At 45.1% G+C, this 24,809-nt stretch overlaps 1 protein-coding gene across 9 annotated transcripts in view; it reads right to left on the bottom strand.

Annotated features, from left to right (window-relative positions):
* The window catches only part of R3HDM2 (R3H domain containing 2), a 132,426-nt gene extending 112,132 nt beyond the window's left edge, over positions 1-20,294 (bottom strand). For 6 of the 9 annotated variants that reach the window (XM_060272171.1, XM_035102284.2, XM_060272170.1 and 3 more), the window contains exon 1: positions 19,613-20,292. The gene's annotated coding sequence lies outside the window, so the exon portion shown is untranslated. Of the gene's footprint in view, positions 1-19,612 lie in introns of all 9 variants that reach the window. The other 3 variants (XM_035102224.2, XM_060272169.1, XM_060272172.1) reach the window with 2 other exon arrangements.
* Positions 20,295-24,809: the final 4,515 nt, after the last annotated feature.

Here is a 24,809-nt window from a genome sequence, read left to right as displayed (position 1 = left end):
TATATCACAAGGCATTCTGCCTATGCTGGTTGAAGGACTGGTTGTTATTAAAGAATTCACTTATTGTAGACTTTAAAAAGGTAAAGGGACCCCTGACCGTTAGGTCCAGTCGCGGATGACTCTGGGGTTGCGGCGCTCATCTCGCTTTACTGGCCGAGGGAGCCGGTGTACAGCTTCTGGGTCATGTGGCCAGCATGACTAAGCCGCTTCTGGCGAACCAGAGCAGTGCACGGAAACGCTGTTTACCTTCCCACCAGAGCAGTACCTATTTATCTACTTGCACTTTGACATGCTTTCGAACTGCTAGGTTGGCAGGAGCAGGGACTAAGCAATGGGAGCTCACCCCGTTGCGGGGATTCGAACCGCCAACCTTCTAATCGGCAAGCCCTAATCTTGCGAGGGAAAGAGCTCTGTGTAGGTTGTAAAGGTGGGCATCACTTTAAAATAACTGAAGCAAAAGGAAGTTGGACTTCAAAGAGTACCTTCCCCTGTATGAACTAACCCAATCAGCTGACACCAACTTCTTCATTGGCCATATACAATCCACCAAAGCATTTTTGATGGTAACTCCTAGAAGGACTCTTCTCCCTTCCAGAGGGGAGGGATTGCGTGCAGAGCCCGCCTCCCGTGTCTGCAGGAGGGCATGGTCAGCCCCCCTGCACCAGGCCCTCCCTGTCGCCGCATCATACCCCTCTGCCAGCCAATAGGGTTCACGGGGGGGCGGAGTCCAGCTCCGTTTAAACGACTGCTGCGGCAGGATTCCTGCCCTCATCGGATCACCCACCCTCCCTCCCTTTAGGCATGGCTTTTCTTTGACCTTGCTGTGGACTTCGGTTGGTTGCCTTGGTTGCCCAAGGGGCCTGGTAGGAGTTTTTTTAATCCATTTGGCAAATTGGCACTGGCCTCTTGGTTTTTTCGCCTACCTCATAGCAATTCGTCACAACTTTTGGTATTCAATATGTGATGTATCTGTGTTGTGTGTTGGAGGTCAGGTTAAGGCTCCTCCTAAGGGGATCCCGTTAAGGGGATCCGGCGGTTGTGGATCCCGTCCAATGCCCTACTTGGGTTAGGCACGACCCCTGGTGACGTCAAAGGAAGCTTCCAGTTGTACAGTATTTGCATCAACAAGCTCCTCCCACTGTTTGTTAACCTTTAAGTGTCTCCACACCGATAGGGTGGAGTCACGTGTTGCATTCCCATCCAATGCCTAAGCCAATACAACTCACATGCTATAACCAATAAAGTTGTGGCCTTTATTTACCCATTAACCTAAAATCACGTGTCCTTGTGTCTTATTTACTCCATGCGGGTGACGGGTCATCGATGCGCAGATTTTAGTTTAAGGAGAAGACAGTCATACTTTATTAACAACCAAACCACTCCTGAAATAAAGCTACCGAGAGTTTGCATCATGAGCTTTGTGAATGACACAGAAACGTGGCTTGTGGCATTTGGATGCAAGTTTAATTCGGATGACAGACACAAAAGCTACCAGTATCTTTCTTCTCCAGTACTTGCAGAGACTGGATATTATCTGTCTTGACTCTTGCTAAAATTCCAGGAGATCTCAATTCCAAAGTTGTAGTAGGGTCTAAATTTAGCAAGATAATGGAAACGTTTGGAAGGAAAGTAATTCATTTTAATATCTGCACTTTTATGTTGCCAGGCAGCTAATTTCTGGGTGATCTTAAAGCACTGAGCCAGAAGGAGAAGAAAGCAACTGGGACATAAGCACACAGTAGATTAGGAAATCAGCCCTGAGTGCTCCCTGGAAGGACAGATCGTGAAGCTGAGGCTCCAATACTTTGGCCACCTCATGAGAAGAGAAGAATCCTTGGAAAAGACCCTGATGTTGGGAAAGATTGAGGGCACTAGGAGAAGGGGACGACAGAGGACAAGATGGTTGGACAGTGTTCTCGAAGCTACGAACATGAGTTTGACCAAACTGCGGGAGGCAGTGGAAGACAGGCGTGCCTGGCGTGCTATGGTCCATGGGGTCACGAAGAGTCGGACACGACTAAACGACTAAACAACAACAGATTATAAACTGGTATCACTGTAAATTATTCTAATTATGATACTCGTTATCTCCAATGGGGCTATGATTAAGAGAGGAGTTTGGGATCAAGACTTAGAAGTTATGTGCCAGAGGTGCAAAAGAAAATCAAAACAATGAAAGCACAAGCACTGCCTGGCAAAAAAAAAAATACTGCATCCTCAGAATCCCAACTCTTTTTATAGCTGTTAACAACAACACCTAACATTTTTATAGCACTTTCAAATACACTGGGGCGGGATTGACCTAACAAGCCCCATCAGCACAAGTCCTTCAAAAGTACTTCCTCTTGTACAACAAAGCTTTCCCCCCTCTCCCACCCTGTAGCCCCCCCCCCCCAGTTAAGTTATTTGCCCCTGGCAGTCATCAGTCAACAGATATAAAGAGGTGTATTATTTCCAACCAAAAAAGGGGGAGTGGGAAAGGCTAATGCTCTGCCTTTTGACTTCCCTGACACGTCTAGCAGGGATAGTCAATGTGATGCTCTCCGGACATTGTTGGACTGTGACTCCCATAATCCCTGACCATTGGCCATGTTGGATGGGCTGATGGGAGCTGCAATCCTCAATGTCTAGAAAGCATCACGTTCTCTTTCCACATAGACAAAGAATAGTGTGGTGGCATTAAAACAGAATGTGAGCAAGCAGCACCACATGAAGAAAGACAACATGAACTCCACATGGTTTATGCATAGCCCCAATCACAAAGTCAAGAGCTCTTGTTGATATCCCAGTTTTATTTCTTTTTCTCCCTTTGTTCATACAATCAAGTATAAATGAAGCTCAAACAAATTATGTTTTTAAATAAGAACTAATTAATTCCTCCCCCCCATGGATAATTTCTTCTCATTTGAGTGTGAACCATTTTAGAAAAAAGATAAGCATATTGCACTCAGCTTGCATTATCAGTTGCAGCATGTAATTGGCTGTGTTCATGAAAACAACATGAATAATGTGTTAAATTATGAATGAAAAATATATTTCAAATTAGTTGCCTTCAGAGTTCAAGTCAGATTTTCAATGTGACCCTGATGCTAGGAAAGATGGAGGGCACAAGGAGAAGGGGACGATGTTCTCAAAGCTACCAACATGAGTTTGACCAAACTGCAGGAGGCAGTGGAAGACAGGAGTGCCTGGCGAGCTCTGGTCCATGGGGTCACGGAGAGTCAGACACGACGAAATGACTAAACAACAACAAACAATTTTGGGGGGCTCAAATTTAAGAAAATGGGGGGGGAGATGGCACAGAGTTGTTGAGCTTTCTTAGAGGATTGCCCAGAGTTGTTGAGCTTTTGGGGGGGAGGGTCTGTGCCGTCGCTGGCAGAAGGTGGCAATCGCCCACCCAATTGCCACAGCATCAGCCAATCAACAACAGTCATTGACACAGCAACCAATAACATGCCCTACTACTGTGTTTCTCACAAAATAAGACACCGTCTTATATTTATTTTTCCTCCAAAAAACACACCACGGCTTATTTTCAGGGGATGTCTTATTTTTTTATTAAGCTTTTTTATTTTTTATTAAGCTTTCAGAGAGTTTTGCTGGGTTGAGGCTCCGCGCGGCACGCGCTGCTGCCCTTGCCAGCTCCCGCTAGGTCGGGGCTCGGCGCAGCGCACGCTGCTGCCCTTGGCGGCTCCCGCTGGGTCGGGGCTCGGCACGGCGCGCGCTGCTGTCTTTGCCGGGTCAGCTGGGTTGGGACTCGGCGTGGCGCGCGCTGCAGAAACACCATGCAGACCTGCTCCCACCACTACCAGTACCCCAGTACGTCTTATTTTTGGGGTACGTCTTATATTTTATTGCCTCGAGAAAATCGTGCCATGGCTTATATGTACCAAAAATGGAAAAGGGGGGAAACCACCAAAGAGGAATTCAAACAAATAGCCAGCACGTGTAGAGCCCTTGTGGTCTCTTCCAACTCTATGATTCTATTTCCCCCAATAGCTGCTGACAGCCACAGCAGCAACCAATCAACGTCCACCCTATACACTATCCATGTGTAAGGCGACCCCCACGTATTAGCATAATTTTTCTAAGAAAAAACCTAGTCTTATACACAGAAAAGTATGGTACATAACACTACAGATTGCTTAGACGAAGATTCTCTCTCTGTTTGTGTGTGTGTGTGTGTATGTGTGTGTCTGTAAGATTCATTCATTTCAGAAACAGAGAAGAAGATTCAAGCAGCAGCAAAAAGCTTGACTATGCAAGGACAATTTCCGTGGGAACTGTTATTTGGGCATACGCAGTTTCTGCAGGGAATATTGATAACGTTTCTGTGTAACTTCTTGTCCTCTTGCTTGCTTTAGACTTGGACTCCTAGTACCGTGTTTCCCCTTTTTTAAGACACCGTCTTACAACTTTTTCCCCTCAAAAAAACACACGGTGGCTTATTTTCAGGGGGTGTCTTTTTTTAAAAAAGTGCCGGTACAACTGGGTCCCACTGGCTCAGGACGCTTGGCGCTCTCTTCCGCACGCATTTTCTGCCTCTTCTATTGTCTCCGTTTCCCCTCCTCCCCATCCTGAATCAAGGGCTCTCCTTCCTTGGAGGCTTCTAAGCAGAGGCTGGGTGGCCACCTGTCTAGGAGACAGACGTGCACACGGGGGGGGGGGGGACTTCACTCAGTGAGGTGGATTTAAACCTCGTAGGATGCCGGAGCAGGAGGCATACATGAAGCTGCCCACCGTCATGTTGGTGTAGGTGGGACTGCGCTGGTCGCAGTCAAAGCACTTGCGGTTGGGTGGGAGCACTGGGAGGCTGCACATCTCCCTCAGCAGCTTTAGGTGCTTCTCCTCCTGCTTTGGCTTGGCGCTCGCCGCCATGGCTTCAAAGGCGGCGGCGGCCGGGTGTGTGCGCGCACAGAGGTATAGAGGCTGCTCCCCGGGCTCTCTCACGCTGGCCGGGGAATGAGGAGGGAGGCTGGGATCCGTCCCGCTCCGAGACGCTCGTGAGAGAAGCGCGAGGGGGATCGACGGAAGGAAGGGGAGGGGGAAAAGGGAAGGAGGGGGAGAGGAGCGGCGTCAGCTCTCGGCGAGGAGGCCAGGGCAGCTGAATGACGAGCCGAAGAGGAACCTGCGCGGCACCTTTTTTCTGTCGGGGGGGGGGGAGACGCGATCACAAACATACAGAGAGAGACAGACGCGCACACAGGGGGAGAGAGAGAAAGACGCACGGGGAGAGAGAGAGACGCGCACGCACGCACAGAGAAAGAGACGGACACACACACAGAGAGAGAGTGCAGCGCTGCTTCGCGCTTTGTCAGCGCTGCAGCCGCCGCCAACCCGACCTGGCAGGCTTCCTCCTCCTGCCATGGCCAGCATTGCAGGAGCTGGGTCCTGCTGGCTTGTGCCCTTGGTGCTCCGTGCGGCACTGCTGCACGCTTTATCGGCGCTGCAGCCGCTGCCGCCGCTTCCGGGCACCGACCCAACCCGGCAGGCTTCCTCCTCCTGTTGCAGCCGCCGTGCTGGGTCCCGCTAGCTGGCTGGGGCACTCGGTGGTCTTGCTCCGCACGTCGCGAAAGTATGGCTTATTTTCGGGGTATGTCTTACATTTCTCAAACGATTAAAAACCCTGCCATGCCTTACTTTTTGACTACGTATTAAAAAAGGGGAAACATGGTATGTCTTTACCACGGCTGTGGTGAATGATTGTATATATTTGCTACCAATTACAGTGGTGCCTCGCTAGACGAATTTAATTCATTCCAGGACTCAATTCGTCCTACAAAAAATTCGTCTAGTGAGTCGCGGTTTCCCATAGGAATGCATTGAAACTTAATCAATGCGTTCCTATGAGCTCCGGGGGACTGGCGGCATGGAAGGCAGGCAGGCGCTTGCTCTCTTGCCTGCCTGCCTGCCTGCCTGCCTTCCCCAGCCAAGAGAGCTGTGTGCCAGGTGGCGGGGGGGGGGAACGAAAAAAATTATTGAGCAAAACCATAGAGCTACGTATTATAAATGGTTTATTATTTGTAAGCACAAACACTCTGGAATAAATGCTGAGGTTTTGAAAAGGAAACTACACCAAAAAGAGGCATACTGGATACATAGATTCGGATCATTAGCACCCGCGGGGTTAAATCTCCAAGCAGAATTTAGTGCCTTTCTATAAATGAGGAATTTCAAGGATATGGTGGGGAACGTTTTTATCCTATTCATGAGAAGTGTTGTACTTCCTGCAAGGACTGGTTGATTTGAAATGATTTACTGACTGAACCTTGTATTTAACCTTGTAAGTAACTGTTGCATTTCATCCATCTTTGAGAATTGTGAGCTTTGGTAGTCTTGTTAAGCTTTTACACATGAACCTTTGGTGAGTAATTTTAAACATTTCTGTACAATGTTTTAAAGAAATGTATAAGTATTTATGGTACATCATATAAATTTATACAAATTTATTACTTAAGAAAGAGTCCGCCCCCTGAGGAAACCATTCCTGTGAAACAGGGAAGAAGCTAGCCGCCCGTCGGATGAGATAAGAACGCATGGGAAGAGATACGAACGCATGATAGCACTTTATTATCGGACTTGATTATTGCACTTTATACTGGACTTTTAAGACTTCGAGCATGAGATTTTGTACACAATTTTGAATCTCCTTGTATATGTGAAGGTTGTTGGTGCATATACATTTAAATATTTGCACTTCACGGTTGTTTACCTTTTCATTGTTTTGCTAACATTACCGTGTTGTCTGTTTGTTGCTCGGGTCCCTTGTTAGCTGTCTGTGGCACTATGCTGCTACAAGTGGGAGGGAACTCCCTGCCCCCCTCCCCACAACACAAGCAGTGGCAGCCTGCGAGACCTTGTGGTGGTGATGGGAGCAGATGGCATAGCAGCGGCCGCCTGTGGGGCTTCACAGCGGCGATGGGAGGTGGTGGCAGTAGCAGCAGTAGCAGCCTTCAAGGCTTCACGGTGGCGACAGCAGCCTGTGAGGCCTCGTGACAGCAACAGAAGCTGATGGGGGTGGTCACTTGCAAGGCCTTGCAGCAGCACAACCAACAGCAACCTGTGAGGCCTCATGATGGCGACGGTAGGTGGTGGCAGTAGTGGTGGCAGCCTGTGAAGCCTGGCGGCGGTGGCGTCACAACAGGAGATGGCTTAGCTACGGTAGGTGAACCACAGCTCCAATCAGGTCTAGCAGCTTATGTCTATAGTTCAAATTTCAATTTGCATCCCTTTAATTCCTAAACCAATTAGAGGCACCTTGCAAATTCAAATCTATTCCCATCACTTTTAATAGGCAGCAATAGGACTTTCCATTTACAAATGGACAGCCCAAATTATTCTTTCACAGCTGCAGGTACCAACAAAAATCCCCAAACCTACACATAATGATTTGCCTCAAGGCTATAGCCTAGCCTCAGATTAAAAATAGCCTTCCCCTTTGGAGTTTCAGCGTGTCAACTACTAGCAAAGTGAGGAGTTACGATTTGGACAAGTTATTTAAAGTCTTGTTTCACATCCTTCTTCAAGCTGGATAAAAAGCGGGCACAGCCAGGGAGGAATTCCTCATCCTAGTCTTCTCCATCACCAGTAACATAACCAGTATCATAATTCCTTTATACAAATCTGCAATCTGGCCATATCTGGAATGTTATGTATAATCCCAGTCACTCTAAAAGGTATTATGAAGCTGCAAAATGTAGAGAACAGTGTGATCAAAGCTTTGGAGCACCTTCCCTACAAGGAAAGTGTTTGAATTTGGGGGGTGGAAGAAGTCAAGTATGGGGTGAAAATAAGACAGAGGTTTATATAATTATGCATCGATTGGAGAAAGTGGATAGAGAGATTTCCTCCCCCCATAATACTCAAACTCTGGGTCAGCCATTGACAGGCAGTACATTCAGGACAGACACACACAAAAGTACTTCTTGCAATAAGAATGTCCTGCCACATAACTTCTTTTACTTTCAACCATATTTTTTTAAAAAATGAAAAGAAAGAAAAACAGTTCCACATTTCGACAAAAGCTAACATGAATTAAGCATTTCTTAAATTACATTTCTGCTCTATTGCTCTCACATACCTGTCATTTTAAGGATTTGGGGTTGTTTTTTAAATTGGCATTATTTATGTTTAAGGGGGGGGGAGTGATTTCAAACATTTATGTTGTTACATCATGATCTTTCATTTAGAGAAACCAATTCTAGTTCTGAAATTCGATTTCTAACAAGCCAATGCTGGTATCCCATAGGCCCTATTTTAATCTTTTACCAAGGATACATCAGCTTGTACTGTACCCTCCTTCAAATGGAGCAAGTTTGTTTTCTGCTGCTCCAAAGGGTAGGGCCCAAACCAATGGATTTAAGTTAGTCATACCTCGGTTTGAGTATGCTTTGGTTTGAGTACTTTCGGTTTAAGTACTCCGTGGCCCCGAAAGTGTTTACTTCTGGGTTCTGCAGAGCGCGCATGTGCAGAAGCGATATGTGCGATTTGCGCAGAAACGCTCTATTGGCACTTCGCTCGCACGCGCTATCGCTCCTCAGATTAAGTACTTTTCGGGGAGCAAATGGCACCCCGGAACCAATTGAGTACTTAAACCGAAGTACCATTGTACAAGAAAAGAGATTCCGACTAAACATAAGAACTTTCTAGCGATAAGAGCTGTTCGACAGTGGAACGGACACCCTGAGGAGGCTCTCCAGTATTAGAAACTCATATATATAAGCTAGGCACCAAATGGCTCCTTGAATCAAGGTTGAAGTCACCAAAACGGATTGTCTAGTTGCCATTTTGGGCAAGACGGCTCTAAAGTCTTATTTTTCAAATGAAGGAGTGACTGTGATTGATTCTCAGTTAAACATCTGGCTAGTTCAGATGACAACCTTAAACTAGATTAAGAGCTTTGAGAACTTAAAGAAAAGTCACTTGATCCAGGGACAGTCCATATATATATATTGGCCTATTCCTACTGCTTTTTCTTAATGGTGACTGCTCCTGCCTGTGCTGCACAGAAAAAGCAACTTGGTTCCAGAAATTCATTCCAATTGTGCAGATAACATGTAATGGATAGAATTCTACAGGATGCGGTATTAGTGTGCAGAAACTGTCCAGATCCAATGAACCCCAGATAGTGGAGATGTCAGGTCTCATCCTGGTGCCCAGGCATCTTCACTTGCTCAGAACGTGGTCAAAAGCCAAGTTCAAAATGCGCCTGGCTAATTTCAAACACTGGGGCTCCCCATTGGAAATTTTTAAGCAGAGGTTGGATGGCCAGCCGTCAGGCATACTTTAGTTGAGATTCCTGAATTTCAACAGGTTGGACTAGATGACCTTTGGAATCTCTTCCAACATTATGATTTTATTATTTTAATTCCATGATCTCCAAGCTCTCCTGGCATTTCTCTACATTAAAACCTGCCAAATGCATTATGACATTCATATAATTGACAGCTTTCTTTCACATCTGATTTTCTGATCCAAAAGCTCGTCAAATTTCATTAGCTTCTCAATTCTTAAAATTTCCTTTGCTGTTTGAATGAGAACATGCAGTTTTCGTAAAAAAAACAATAAAACTAGTATCTGTATAAGCCATTCATTTTCATAATGATCTGCTCAAGCTTGAATTCCATTACCATTTTAACAATAAATGCAAGCTTCAATATGTACTAGCCCATACCCAGGTTAAAGAACTTAAGGGTGCCAACCCAGCTTTGCATCTCTATTAGCATAGAGGCAACTCCAGCAAATCCAGGAAGGCCCAGATGATCATTATAATGGAATTAAGCATTCACACTGCATATGTAGTACAGAAGCTTGCATCTGTGCACACATCTTCCCTTATAGGTAGATCAGGTTGATTTTAATGGTAACCATACCTTGGTTCAAAATAAAGTAGCTACAAAGGTGGTTCTCCATCTTCATAAACTTTTCAAAACAGCTACCTCACCATAGTTGCTTTTTATATATGCTCAAGTAGAAATACCGTACTTTCACTTGAATCATTGAGCAGACACTAAATCATCCTGACTCTGGATATTACCTTATCTAATATTTAGGCAAGTTTTATTTAAAGGATTTCTCAGCTTCAGTGTGTTTCCCATTTTAAGTCTGCTGTTGCTTCAATTTTCATATTTTAATACTTCAAGTTAAACAAGTCATATTGCTGCTAAAATTACCCCCCAAAAAAGCATAGAACAGTATATTAATTAATATCAAAGATACCAGTATGTCTCTGGAAATTCAAGAATTTTTTTATTTCAAATTAAGATATAGCCATTCCATCCTGCCAACAGCATACACATTCATAATTGAAACAGGAAGCACATTAGACATCAAGTCTTCCTTGCTTCTCTGCAGCCCTTGCCACCAACAACATTCAGCTCCTCTGACCTTTGATCTAAGAAAGCAATCAGAGTTGGTCATAGCATGGTAAGCAAAGAGGAAATAGAGAGGAAAACTCAATAAGTTCCAACCTCCCCGATTCCAGGGCACCTTGACAATGCCGAAGTTGCAGGTTTGATCCCCACAAGGGCCAGCTGCATGTTCCATCTAGGCGGTTGGACTAGATGGTCCTCAGGGTCCCTTCCAACTCTGATTCTATGAGACATCTAGGAGATAAATATGGCTTGCACACTAATCCTGTGCTTATAATGCATTGTAAAGTAATACTTCAGTGTTTTTGACCGCATGTACCCTAAAAAGGCATCTACATCTTTCCCAATAGAGACTCTTACCTATCCAGAACTCCCACTCTCTCAATTTAAGCAGTTTGGATGACCACATGTATACATTTTACTTTACAAATACTGTAAACAGAAATGCCCAAATGCCCCTACACTAAATCAAGTTTTCCCTGGTTTTCACCCCATTTGAATTGCTAAAAGCAAATAATTTCTTTTTTCTATATGGTATTATAATATGATTTGTAATTTTAAGTTGAAAAATCTTAATAAACAAAAAAAATTTAAAAAATGAATTGCTAAAAGCAATAGAGTACAACCCAAACCCCCTTAACACCTCCAACAAAACAACATCTTCTGAAGGGGCAGATGTCCAGCACAGATGCTGCCTTGTAATACTAATAGTATCAAACAAATGAGCAATTGAATAAGCCTGAGACAGTCTCATCCTCACTTCTACAGAGCCTTTGGCCTAAAAAGGGGAGGAATTTCTATTTCCATAGAAATATGCCAAGCTAACTGGGGGATAAATGGCTTTAACAAAATAAAGCTTCAAGTCCAGCAGCTGATAAGCTACTGATTCAGTAAAAAGAGACTTCATGGAAAAATTAGCTAATTGAAGACTACCAATTTGTGCTTTAAAAGTGGGGTGAAGGTCAGCAGCTGCCAATGTTAGGCAGAGCACAAAGGTGAAAGGAGATATCTTCATTATTCTAAATGATGATTGACTTTTCATTGCTGAATTCCACTTTGGTTTCTACCCTACAAGAACTGATCAACTGCCAAAGGTCAAAAGTCTCCACTGATATTTGTCACTGGTGGAATTCCTTTCCGCAAAGCAGTGGATACAGACGAAGTCTAAAATTAACTCTGTTGCCAGCTGTGTTTTCTTTTGTAGGCATGCACATGTGTTCATCTGTTCCATTTTAGCAAGTAGGATAACCACTAAACTGTAAACTGATGGAGGTGGGAAATTCTTGTGCATATATTGTACATCCAAGATTAGAGAAGACAAGCAACACCACAGAATCATGATCAACACTGCAGTATATCAAGGTGGTGGTGTTTTTATCTAAGGGGAAACAATTCTATTCAGTTATTGTCTCTGCTGTCCATTATGATAGTAGCAAGCAATTGTAAAAAATGTCTGAATATTTTCAGTTCATCTGATCTAGTACGTAAGGCAGCTTCCAGAACTCAATGAAATTTTGTGCTCAATGCAAAGCCCAAGAAATGGAATAAAACTAGACACCTTTTTTAAAATACATATTCACACAAGCTAGAAGACTTTTTCTGCACAGATTTCATAACAGGCATGGGAGAAAATGTTGGAATTCCTAGTCACCAACACCATGGGAAGATAACCAAAATAAATCACAAGAACAAAGGAAAAAGTGCCCGGATAATATGGGAGGCACCCAGTGAATCAGAATGCCTCCTGGAGTGTTAACTCTATACTGTCCAGAATCCCAACAGTCATACTCTAAGTAGACCCATAGTCAGAGTATGACTAGTGTTTTTAGGAACCAGCCCTGCCAAAATCTGAAATACTGCAACTGGAAGGGAAAGATGTGGGCATGTCCTGTCAATGACTCTTTCTGGCAAGAAATTATTGCTTGTATTAACTTTGCTTTGGAAAAATCAGTGATATTTGCAGCTGTTCATACACTCTTAAATCATATTCCTGGAATGTAGGACCCAACAGATAGACTAGGATAGTGGACCCTGCAAGCCCTTAAAGCAGGCATTCCCAAACTTCAGCCCTCCAGATGTTTTGGACTACAATTCCCATCTTCCCTGACCACTGGTCCTGTTAGCTAGGGATCATGGGAGTTGTAGGCCAAAACATCTGGAGGGCCGCAGTTTGGGGATGCCTGCCTTAAAGTGTTAGAAACTCAGACATATAAGCTGATCACCAAATAGCCTAGGTCACAGTTGCTACAACAGACTGTCTATGTGCCATCCCTCCCCCCGTAGAGTTTATTGTTCCTATTTATTTTTCATTGTTTATTGGCGGACCACAAGCTTAATGTGATCCAGCAGCTAAAGCTATTCTAGGTTGCAACAACAGAAGTATAGTGTCCAGATCAAGGGAAGTAATAGTACCACTCTATTCTGCCTTAAGTCAGACCACACCTGGAATACTGTGTCCAATTCTGGGCACCACAATTTAAGAAGGATTTTGAACAAGCTGGAAGGTGTGCAGAGAAGAGCAACTTAGATGATCAAGGGTCTGGAAACAAAGCCTTACAAGGAGCACTTGAAGGAGCCAATGATGTTCAGCCTGAAAAAGAGGAGACTGAGAGGAGATATAATAGCCATCTTCAAATATCTCAAGGGCTATCACATGGAGCAGGTTTGTTTTCTTCTGCTCTGGAGAGTAGGACTTGAACCAAAGGCTTCAAGTTACAACAAAAGGAGATTCCAACTAAATATCAGGAAAAACTTTCTGACATTAAGAGCTGTTCAACAGTGAAACAGTCTCCCTCGGGAGCTGGTAGACTCTCCTTCCTTGGAGGTTTTTAAACAGAGGTTGAGTGGCCATCTGTCATGGATTCTTTAGCTGAGATTCCTGCATTGCAGGGGATTGGGTCCCTTCCAGCTCTACAATTCTACAATAATAATAATTACATTTCTATACCACTTTAGGGACCCAGGTGGCGCTGTGATTAAACCACTGGGCCTAGGGCTTGCTGATCAGAAGGTCGGCGGTTCGAATCCCTGTGACGGAGTGAGCTCCCATTGCTTGGTCCCAGCTCCTGCCAACCTAGCAGTTCGAAAGCACGTAAAAATGCAAGTAGATAAATAGGAACCGCTACAGCGGGAAGGTAAACGGCGTTTCCATGTGCTGCTCTGGTTTGCCAGAAGCGGCTTTGTCATGCTGGCCACATGACCTGGAAGCTATACGCCGGCTCCCTCGGCCAATAATGCGAGATGAGCACGCAACCCCAGAGTCGGTCACGACTGGACCTAATGGTCAGGGGTCCCTTTACCTTTACCTTACCACTTTATATTTTAAAGAAAAAACTCAAAGCCATTTACAACACATTAAAACATCAAATGAAGCAATCCAGATTAAAACACAATCGAGCTTCAAGCGAAGTATTTCAGATCCTTCTCTAAGTGACATTTTGCTTTCCCCTTATTTATTTGCCTACTAAATTTATATAGCTGTTCCATAGCAGAAGTACTCTAGGAAGCCAGGGTGTTGTAGTGCTTAAGAGTGTTGGACTATGACCTGGAAGGCCAGGGTTCTAATCCCCACTCAGTCATGAAGCTCACTGGGTGACCTTGGGCCAGTCACAGTCTCTGAACCTTCCTCACATGGTCGTTGTAGGGATTAACTGAGGAGGGAGGTGAACCATGTACTCCTTGGAGAAAAAGGTGGGATATAGATGCAGTAAATAAGCTCTTCTCCTTACCTGCTGAAGAAAGCTGAAGGGGCCAGCCAGATGGAGATGTCATTCGCCAACCTGGCATCAAGATATCTCCATGTGGTCACAATTGGACCTGTGCAAAATGTGCCTGGCTAATTTCTAACACTGTCTTATGGTTGCAAAGAGACTTACACCACAAGGCTGGAAGAATAAACACCCATCATCTCAGTGCTCTGAAAATTTCACCACTTTTTCTACATTTGAGTGTACAGTTTATAATCATCAATCTCATTTTGATACATATTTGGGCATATATGTTGTGTACGTTAATTTATGAGTCTAAGTCAAGACGGATGGAGTATTTTTACTATTAATGTCAGTGAATTGAGTTGCTTCTTTGTTATATCTGCAAATGGGGGAAAAACCCCTAGATGCAAGCCCTAACCCTTACTGAATTTTTCTATCAACTTCTTAGATGATAGCTACTTGTTTCTAGATGCTTGGACATTTTTCAAAGCCGCTCCACAACCCAGGCTGTTCCCACAAATGCCCCCCATCTGGAGCATGAATGGGCAAGGAGCTTAATATACAGAAAATGGTAAGTGAAATGATCAGATGGAAGAAATATCTCAAGTCTGAGGGAGAGGAGAGACAACTAAATTTGAAGACATGGACAAGTATAGGCTCCTGCTCTCCAGAGTCCTAGTCTGGGACACACATGCACCTACCTTTTGTCAACAGGTGAAGATTGTGTGTGTGTGTGTGTGTGTGTGTGTGTGTGTGTGTGAGAGAGAGAGAGAGAGAGAGAGAGAGAGAGAGAGAGAGAGATGCCTTTCCAGGGTACTGACTGAATTCAACCACCCTAGCAGAGACAAAGGACTGCCATCACATTGTACCAACCTAAGGAGAAAGGCCACAGCTCAGCAGGGAAAAATCAGCTTTACATGCCAAAGGTCCCAGCTTCAATCCCTAGCATCTCCAGGTAGGGTTGGGAAGGTCCCCTGTCTGAAACACTGGAGGGCTACTGTTAGTCAGGGCAAACAATATTAAGAAGGACCAATGGTATGGCACAGTAAAAGCAGCTTTCAGTGTTCCTATGTACCAATTGATCACTTTCTGCACAATGAGAACACAATGTTGGGAACCTCTCTTGAAGTGCAATCCTATATCCATCTACTCAGAAATAAGTCCCATTTTCAATGAGGTCCACTCCCAGGCAAGTGGCTTGGAATGAAACATAAATGGCCAGTCTGCTTTGAATTTATCTCTTTCTGGGATAAAAGTCTAGGCAATGAGAATCAATCCCCATGCCACTGTAAAACATGGAAACAAGCCTTCATGACTAACTGTCCTCTCCCTTGGTAAGATGGCAAGGTCAGAAATAGAACCCAGTGTCATCAGAAATTCTTAGAGAGGTCACTGTATTTTCACTCCTACAGATTTTGCTCAGTTCCCTCCCCTGAAGAGCTCACAGTTTCTATCTTTAGATGCTTACATGGCCCCAATACATCTGTATCCTAGTACATAATCTTAAACGTATCTGTCCCCAGAAATATCCTGCCCAGGCAAGAAAACAACATGGAAACAAGGTTTTCCAAAGCTAGCAGCCCAGATTCTGACATGCAACACAAACTCGGGCACATTTATTCAACAATTCAATTGTACTTATTCTCTAATAAGTGTGTCTAGAATTGCAGCCTTAAGCACATTTACTTGGAAGCACTGTTGCCTTGAAGAGAACTTACTTCCAAGGAAGTACTTTTGGGTTCATAGCAGGAGAGGTCTTCCCCAAGGAGTACACATCAAAGCCAGGTAACAAATTAGACCTTCTACATACAAAAGTTGAGCAACTGAACAGGTTTCCCTTTTCACAGAGAAAATAAACACTTTACTTCAAATATACCACAAGTGTTCCTGCCAAAAAGTAATGTTGCTGCATAATCCACCCACTGCAGCAAAGGTTGCTTACTTGGACTACCTACCGGTAGGTGAATGGCTACCACTGTATCTATCTTTAAAGGAAACTGACTGAGAGCATCTTTTCTCCATTCAGCAACTATCACTCTTGAAACACCCATTATTCTGCCCCCAACACCCTCCGAAGAAAGTATCAGGAGGCACATCACACTCGGGTCAAGACACAAAAGGTCATTTTGTTTACAAAGGAATAAAATGTTTGAATATTTTCCATTATTATTATTAATAATAATAATAATTTAATTTATATACCCCCTATACCCAGTGGTCTGATGTCAACATTAATCAACAGTCCAGAAATGCTGACTACTTTGCACATCTTCAATGTGCCAAACTAATGCCTTCACTTACCTTGGTTTTCAGACATAAGGCTATCACAGCCCCACTGAACCACAATATTACTTATCTGGGGCATCAGAGGGGTCACTGATATTGATGTATCAGAATACTTCATTTAGTAATCTTTTCTTTTGAAATGTTTGAGGGTTTTTTTTGTTAAGTTTGCTGCATTAACTGTGAGATCTGTAGTTAACCTCCTTCATAGCATTTTATTTTGAAATCTTTAAGATAATATTTTAGTTTCCTGTAAATTATGCTCCTTTAAGAGTATACTTTATATTTACCTTTCTTTAGTAATGCTTTATTTTGATTGTTTTATTTGATGTTTAGGTTGTAAACTGCTTTGGATTTCGCCCCCTTAAATATATAAAGTGGTATAGAAATGAAATGAATAATAATAGGCCTCACCCTTCTGCCTCTTTGACAGCTCTGGCTTCCAGTCCCTCTCTGAACAAAAGCAATGGCAACCAGAGAGAGAAACCAGGGGAGTGATGAGGGAGGCAAGCAAGCATGAAGGCTCAAACACGGAGTGTAGAGACTAGAGTAGCCTAGCTTCCTTCAGAAAGACATTCTAACCTCTATACCAGGCATCCCCAAACTTCGGCCTTCCAGATGTTTTGGACTACAATTCCCATCATCCCTGACCACTGGTCCTGTTAGCTAGGGATGATGGGAGTTGTAGGCCAAAACATCTGGAGGGCCGCAGTTTGGGGATGCCTGCTCTATACAGTGGTACCTCAGGTTAAGTACTTAATTGGTTCTGGAAGTCCGTACTTAACCTGAAGTGTACTTAACCTGAAGCAAACTTTCCCGTTGAAAGTACAGTGGAACCTCGGTTTATGAACACCTTGGTTTACGAATTTTCGGTTTATGAATGCCATCTGGAACCCATCTGGAACGGATTAATTCACTTTCCATTACTTTCAATGGGAAAGTTCGCTTCAGTTTATGAATGCTTCAGTTTATGAATGCTTCAGTTTATGAATGCTTCAGTTTATGAACAGACTTCCGGAACCAATTACACCCATGCTTCGGGTTAAGTACGCTTCAGGTTGAGTACTCCGCAGACCATCTGGAACAGATTAATCCACTTTCCATTACTTTCAATGGGAAAGTTTGCTTCAGTTTATGAACAGACTTCAGGAACCAACTGCATAGCTGCCAAGTTTTCACTTTTCTCGCGAGGAAGCCTATTCAGCATAAGGGAAAATCCCTGTAAAAAAGGGATAACTTGGCAGCTATGCAATTGTGTTCATAAACTGAGGTACCACTGTAATGGAAAGTGGATTAATCTGTTCCAGGCGGATTAATTGAAAGTACTCAACCTGAAGCGTACTTAACCCGAGGTATGACTGTACTTCAAGGTCAAGCCTCCAAGCTCATACATGGAGCTTCAGCTTTCTAGTTTTGTAGTAGGGTGCAAGGAAGCAATCTCTGTGGTATGGAATTTGCAAGGTGGCATTCACTGGCTCCATTTGCGTTCAAGGACCTGTGGGAAAGGCTCAACTGAGAGTCAGGTTTCTACAATGAGCTCAAATTTGCAAATGCTGCTGGGCATTCTTAGCAATTATCTTAGTTTAAGTTGGATTTGCTGGAACCGCAGTTCAGTAACTTGGCGTGGCCTTTACTAGGGTAGGATATACAAAAGTTGATGACAGGAGTCAGGAGAAAGAGAGGAAGAACAAGCAAAGAGGGTGCCCAGTCCACCTTTGACATTATGTCCACCTGCTGACAGCCCCTGACCATATATCTGATATGTGGTCCTCAGCACTAACAAAAGGTCCCCTCTGTTGCTGTGGATCAAATGTCTATCTTCCTTAAAGAACGAAGATGGTCCTTGGAGTGACTTCACAAGAACAAAAATAATAATAATAATAAGATGCTGAATAAGTTGTAGCAGAAGAGACATGTTGCAGAACATCCCACCCAAACCATAGGGGCCACTACTTAAACTTTCACAGCAAAATAAATAAATAAAGGGGCACATCATGCACACTTAACTGGGAGAACCTCCTGCATGAGAATACTCAACAGCTTCGCAAGACCAAGTAATGTAATACCCTCGAAGAAGTGAGACTGAAGCTGGGAAGGATTTTTGTTGGGGGGGGGGAGAGAGATTTTAAGAATATAAACAGTCTTGCAAAAGTGTTTCCTCACTTTTTTATTGCTGCTTTATTTCAGGAAGATAATGGGCTGCAAGTTAAAGCTGCTGGCTACCTTGAATGTTCCTCAGAGAAAGATAATGCAGAAAGATATGGGCTGCAAGTTAATGAAAGGGTGCCCCCCTGGGTTCCCCTGAATGTTCCTCAAGTCACCCTAGGGTGACTGGTTGAAAACCAATGCTTTAACTCATTTACAGGTAGACTTGTTTCCAAAAGCTGCTCAGACCTGGATTTTCGCAAAATCACAGTGGGAGGAGTTCCAGGATTGAGAGGCTGTCACTGAGAACATCTCCCTGTCCTTGCTTATTGAACCCAACACACAGCTGGTATCATTAGCATTTCTCATACAGCATTTCTCAGAACTTTACAATATCATGCTACTACCAAATCTCTTGACATTAGCAGCAGATGAAAATGCTTTTTACACCTCCACTGCTGGATATTTAGGAGCCACAGACAACCAAGAGATACGGTAATCCTCCCTACAAATAAGCAAAAAGCAGAGCGTCTGTAAAACTACCAAATCTATCAGTGTGAGAATCTCAGAGCATAAAGTCCTGGCTGGGATAAAGGAATATGCACCAGCTCTTGCAACTGCCATGGCCCACTTGACCGAGAAATAAAGATCTGAAGCGCCACACTGAAGGAGGGCACAAGAGTCTCTGCTAAGATTCTCTCGACAGCTGCGTTCTCTGAACACAAGGCGGGAGCTAAGACGGAGACCAACAGGAGAAAATAGTTTCCGACGGCATACACCACTGTCCATCATTCTCTGCTTCATCACAGACTCCAAATTCTCTCTTAACACCATTCATTGTTCGGATTCGGACCTGTTGCACAGGTGGAGCAGGAAATATAATTTCCAGTATCTCCTACATCCGGGACAACGAAGTCTTCCCCTACGCAGAGCACTAACCGTGGAAGGGGCTTTAAACAAAACAAACAAGGAACATCTAAAGCACCCGCCTTTGCAACCCCAAAAATCGCCCGAACCCCGATACTACAACTCGCAATACCAAAAGCGGAAAGACAAATGGGGGGATTACAATCCCAGCCCCAATTTGGACGAGATCGCGCTTACCTTGGCGGGAGAAGGGGGAAGAGAGGAGGGGAACTTGTGCCCCCCTCCCCTCGCTGCCGTGTCCTGGCGGTGCTGCTGCTGTCGTCGCCGCCGCCTGCCTTCCTCCTCCTCCTCGAGGCGGGGAAGAGAGCCCAAAGACCCGCTGTGCTCCCCGCTTCCTCTGACGTGAGAGACGGAGCGTAGGTAGAGGAGGCAAAGAGAAAGTGGAGGTGGGGGAAAGAGAGAGAGGCAGGGGAAGGAGGCCCTTCGGAGCAACAAGTGCAGGGGAGGAAAAGATCGCGGTGGGGAGGGGGGGGCTCGGGCTCAAGGTGGGATGGAGCACGGAGGGAGGGCGATGAGGGTCGGAGGGGAATGGCCCTGTGGGACGGGGGTGGGGGAGCTTGGCCCAGAGGCGGGGATCAAGCCCCGGCTCGTTGGAGGGTTGGCAGGCCAAGCGAGCAAGCAAGGCAGGCTGGTTGGGGCCTGGCGCGGCGGCTGTGGTGGTATCTGGCCGAGGGGGCTCGCGAGGACAGGTAAGGCCGCCGGTGTGGGAGAGGGGAGAAAAGAGGGGCAAAAGAAAAGGAGGTGAATAGGGAAGGAGGGGGGGACAACAGCACCTTTCTCCAAAAACAATATTTAAAAAAGGAGAGGAGGAGGAGGAGAAAGGGGGGAAGGAAGAAAGGGGGGGGAGAAAAAAAAGAAACAGAAAAAGGGAAAGAAGCGCCGGCCCCTCCCCCTGGCCGCGCGCGCGCGCGCGTGTGTATATGTGCATGTGCGTGCGCCCGCCTCTTGCGTCACTCGCCCCAGTACGTGAGGCCGTAACCCTGTGCGCGTCACGACGCCGACGCTTCTGACGCGCCTAGGTCACGGTTGCTTTGGCAACAGCGACGCACGCGCCCGCCCGCCCGCGAGACCCTCTGCTGCTGGGTTCGCCTCGGAGAGAGGGAGGGGAGCGGAGACCGTCTGCAGGCGCGGCAGAAGGAAATCCTTAGGAAGCGAGCGAGTAGCTGCCGAGCCCCCCGCAGGTTTGCAACAGGTTTGCAATAAGAGTGGCCCAGAAAAGTGACCTGTGGGGAGGCTGTCGATGTGGGAGGTTAACAGCCAAACCCAACAAATGCCAGTTGGCATGAGAAAGCATTAAGTCCACAGAGCTGTATTGCTGACCATAGAAATAGAATGTAGAGAGGGCTCTGTGTGGTGTCATTTTCCTTCCTCCCCTGGAGAGCAATGAGCATATACCGGTAGTACTAACTATAGTACTGTTGGCTAGTTATTACTTTTTATAGATGTTAGTTTCTATTAATTTTATGTGCAGATTTTGAGAAAATCTAGCCAGTATGGTTTTTACTAATGCCATTGTTCTATCCCGCGGAGCGACAGGAGGGCTCCCAGGGTTCTGGATATTCAGGTTCCCATAGAAAGCTGTCCACACTACCAGGCTGATCAGGTTGTAATGGTTTATTTAAAGGAAAAGCAAACTCACAACAAAAAGGTCTAAATATTCCCTCCTTGCCCCTGCTTCCAGCACATTGTGGGACAGACCCCACAGCAAGGAAATGGCTTGTCTGTGTTAACGGAAAATATGAGGGCTCCCCTTGGACAAAACAAGACTCCAGCCAAGAATATCAGCAAAACAGCAGCCAGTAGGCTTGGCCTTTATTAAAGAAAGTACTGTCACGACAGGGCCCCACCTGCAACAAGGTGAAGCAAGATGGAGACCCCGAACAAAGGGGGTCTTCCCTTTTTATTAGCATCCCACCACCAAGGTACACCCCTAAAGATACATCACTAATATGTCACTAATATGGCATTGATACATCACAGAAAGGAGGGGTTCAGAGGTAGAAATTTGAGTACCTGGCCAGCTGCTCCTGGCCTCTCCTCACCCCCTCCCTGTTACATTCCACAGGACAAAGAGAAGTTTCACAGTCATTATGAAGGTGTTAGCTGTTATTTGATTTGATCCTTACAGTAGAGCAGCCCACAGGTAGCCATGATCTCCACCACACCAAAGGTTCCCCACAGGCGGCTGATATTGCTCCATTTAGCCCTGGAGCATAGTATCACATGCCCATTGATGATGGTAACTACCTTCCTTGAGCAGGTCAGTTAGCCTGCTTCCCAAGTGTGTTGCATGAAAGCTTAGCACTACAGCTTCCACCAGTTGTGAGATATATATGTATCTGTATCTGTGCATGCACACGAAAGCTTATACCAAGAACAAACTTAGTTGGCCTCTAAGGTGCTAGTGGACATTTTTTTTAATTTTTTATATATATTTCAACTGTCAGACCAACACAGCTACCTACCTGAATCTAGAACCAGTTGTGAGGTTATCTTGAGTATTCGGCTGGTGCTAGCAAAGCTCCTGGGAAAACTCACCTATGGTTCACAGCATTTGCTCCAGCGCCTGGTTGCAGACAACTCACAGCCATTTCTGTGAACCAATGCATGTTTAGGAAATAAGTAAGCCTTGTGATGCGGGTGGCACTGTGGGTCAAACCACTGAGCCTAGGGCTTGCCAATCAGAAGGTCGGCGGTTCAAATCCCTGCGACGGGGTGAGCTCCCATTACTCGGTCCCAACTCCTGCCCACCTAGGAGCTCGAAAGCACATCAAAGTGCAAGTAGATAAATAGGTACTGCTCCAAGCGGGAAGGTAAACGGCATTTCTGTGCACTGTTCTGGTTTGCCAGGAGCGGCTTTGTCATGCTGGCCACATGACCTGGAAGCTGTACGCCAGCTCCCTCGGCCAATAATGCGAGATGAGCGCCACAACCCCAGAATCGGTCACGACTGGACCTAATGGTGAGAGGTCCCTTTACCTTTACCTTTAAACGTTGTTTTAAATTTACTTAACAAGTTGTTGCCTGATTCTTGTATATTCATGATATTCTTGTAAAGAATCTGGTAAAATGCGGGCTAGACAATGCTACCATTCAATGGATTTGTAACTGGCTGGCTGACCGAACCCAAAGTGTGCTCATCAATGGCTCCTCTTCATCCTGGAGAGAAGTGACTAGTGGGGTGCCACAGGGCCCAGTCTTGGGCCCAGTCTTATTCAACATCTTTATAAACAACTTGAATGATGGGCTTGAGGGCATCCTGATCAAGTTTGCAGATGACACCAAATTGGGAGGGGTGGCTAATACCCCAGAGGACAGGATCACACTTCAAAATGACCTTAACAGATTAGTGAACTGGGCCAAAGCAAACAAGATGAATTTTAACAGGGAGAAATGTAAACTACTACACTTTGGGGGGGGAATTAAAATGAAAGGCACAAATACAGGATGGGTGACACCTGGCTTGAAAGCAGTACATCTGAAAAGGATCTAGGAGTCTTGGTAGACCACAAACTTGACATGAGTCAAAAGTGTGATGTAGCAGCTAAAAAAGCCAATGCAATTCTGGGTTGCATCAATAGGAGTAAAGTATCTAGATCAAGGATACTGACAAGCTGGAACGTGTCCAGAGGAGGGCAACCAAAATGGTCGAAGGCCTGGAAACGATGCCTTATCAGGAACGGTTTAAGAAGCTGGGTATGCTTAGCCTGGAGAAGAGAAGGTTAAGGGGTAATATGATAGCCATGTTCAAATATATTAAAGCAGGCATGCCCAAACTTCGGCCCTCCAGATGTTTTGGACTACAATTCCCATCACCCCTGACCACTGGTCCTCTTAGCTAGGGATCATGGGAGTTGTAGGCCAAAACATCTGGAGGGCCGCAGTTTGGGGATGCCTGTATTAAAGGATGCCATATAGAGGGAGAAAGGTTGTTTTCTGCTGCTGCAGAGAAGCGGACACGGAGCAATGGATTCAAGCTACAAGAAAGAAGATTCCACCTAAACATTAGGAAGAACTTCCTGACAGTAAGAGCTGTTCAACAGTGGAATTTGCTGCCAAGGAGGTTCTTTGGAGGTCTTTAAGCAGAGGCTTGACAGCCATCTGTCAGGAATGCTTTGATGGTGTTTCCTGCTTGGCAGGGGGTTGGACTGGATGGCCCTTGTGGTCTCTACCAACTCTATGATTCTACGATTCTTTCTTAATGGGGGTGAGAAGGAGGAAACCAGCTTATTTCATAACTGGACTTGCATCCTACTTTTGCATCCTACTTCAGGCATCCCCAAACTTCAGCCCTCCAGATGTTTTGGACTACAATTCCCATCTTCTCCAGCCACTGGTCCTGTTAGCTAGGGATCGTGGGAGTTGTAGGCCAAAAATCTGGAGGGCCACAGTTTGGGGATGCCTGTCCTACTTCCTATGCTTTTAATTCTGCTGCCGAGGATGGGATCTTGAGACTGTCCAACCACAAGTGGGCACCTGGAGGGATAAGTTGCAATTCATATATCCTCTCTTACCCATTAAAATCCACCCCACAGGTGATTCTCTCCAGTCATAGCATCATTGTGTGGCATTTGTTTCCTTCGGCTCCTTTATGCGCACCTGAGTAGGACGTGCACATATTAAAGAGAGAGAAGGGACACACAGGCACCTTCTGACTTCTCCCTGCAGCTTTAGGCTGGCAAATCCTCTGCATGATTGCTTGGGAGAAAGTCCTCATCACACACAGAGAGAGAATATCCCAGTAGCTACACAAGGCGCTTTTCATTTCAGGGTGAACTGGTGTGCAGAATGGTTGCAATGTGGTCGGAGTTACACTAGGTCATTCCCCACCTCACCTGCATATTTAGGGTTTTCAACACAAGGCCTCTTCAAAATATCTTTATTATGTTGAAATAATTTGTTTCAGAATATGCCCAAATGCCTCAGCTTCTGCTGTAGATGTTACCACACCAGAGAATTTATTATGGCAGAAGCTTTTATGGACAAGAGTCTGCTTTGTTAGATGTTATCCAAAGTTGCTTGAGTGAGGTAAAAGGAAAAGCAGAAAATTCTGCAAAAGTCTACACATATACAGCAGTGTAACAGCAGCCACTAACAATGTAGCATTGCATTCTGGCCTTGGTAAGCTAAGTACTGCATGTAGTGGAATTGTAAAAATAGACAAACACCCCTTTTCTCAATTCAACCCACAAGTGATAGAAGAGAGATTGTGGTTAAGTGGTCCAGGTGCTGTCAGCCAGCCCATAGTAAGTGCTGGAAGGGAAAGGAATGATGGGGTTGAGGTGGGAGAAGGGACTTGGACGGGCACTCCCAATGGCTAAGAGATGAGTCTACATTGAATCTACACCAAGCCAGTGTTCCTGTGTCAAGTGTG

Source organism: Zootoca vivipara, chromosome 2, assembly GCF_963506605.1.
Source record: "Zootoca vivipara chromosome 2, rZooViv1.1, whole genome shotgun sequence".
In the NCBI taxonomy this organism is placed as follows: Eukaryota; Metazoa; Chordata; class Lepidosauria; order Squamata; family Lacertidae; genus Zootoca; species Zootoca vivipara.
The sequence above is the reverse complement of the archived record's forward strand: the minus strand, read 5'-3'. Positions and strand labels throughout refer to the sequence as shown.